We start from the raw sequence: 1,103 nt of genomic DNA on the forward strand, positions 1-1,103 counted from the left end.
TCTTGTAGACCAGGCTGGTCTCGAACTCACAGAGATCCGCCTGCCTCTGCCTCCCTAGTGCTGGGATTAAAGGCGTGCGCCACCACCGCCCGGCTGATTTTTTTTTTTAATGAACTGGACAGGTAGCCCAGGCTGTCCTTGAACTCACGGACTCCTCTCTACCTCGCAATTGCTGGGATTATAGGTAGGTAATACTATGCCCTGATCCTGGAGGTTAAGTCCTTTTTTTTGAGGACACAGAATTTGTATCTGCATGTGTGAGAGGGGGGAGTGTTGGCACTTGTATATTCTAGAGTCCTCAGAGGCCAGAAGAGGAAGTCAGATGGAAGAGGGAGTCAGATCTGGAGCAGGAGTTACCAGCGTTTGTGAGCTGCTTCACAAGGATGCTGGGAACCAAACCGCAGTCCCCGGCAAAAGCAGCAAGTACTCTGGACCGATGAGGCTTCCTTCCAGCTTAGGCAGGATTTGAACTCTGGCACCCTGCACCCCATCCCTTCCCACCCCAGAGCTCATGTTTTGCATGATCCTTGCTCCCTTTGTCTGGCTGAAGGTTAGGTCTAGGGGACTAACAGGGCTGCGTGTGAGAAGTTGGCAGATCCACCCAGGTGGCTCTGGAATGTGGGTCTGGTCACCTTGTCTCAGGCAGACAGAGACACCCATCAGGCCTGTTCTCGGCCAGAAACCCAGCAGTTTGGTTCTGTGGGGATTTCACTAGAGGAGAGACCTACAGGGCAGAGGTGCCCAATCTGCTAAGAGGTGTTGTGGAATATTAGTGGAAGGTGTGTTGTTACATTTGCTTATGTTCTAGAACAGCTGTTTAATGATGCAAAGATGTGTTGCGTTCTTTTATACTGCATCTTTAAAACTCCGTGAAGCTGTGTTACTTTGCTTGTCTAAAACACCTGATTGGTCTAATAAAGAGCGGAACAGCCAGTAGCAAGGCAGGAGAAAGGACAGGCAGGGCTGCCAGGCAGAGAATATAATTAGGAGAAATCTGGAAGAAAAGGATGAAGAAGCAAGAAAAGAAGGGGCCAGCAACACAGCCAGACACAGAATAAGAAGGAAAGAAAACATATACAGGAACAGCAAAAGGTAAAATCCCA

Source organism: Microtus ochrogaster, chromosome 10, assembly GCF_000317375.1.
Source record: "Microtus ochrogaster isolate Prairie Vole_2 chromosome 10, MicOch1.0, whole genome shotgun sequence".
Classification (NCBI taxonomy): domain Eukaryota; kingdom Metazoa; phylum Chordata; class Mammalia; order Rodentia; family Cricetidae; genus Microtus; species Microtus ochrogaster.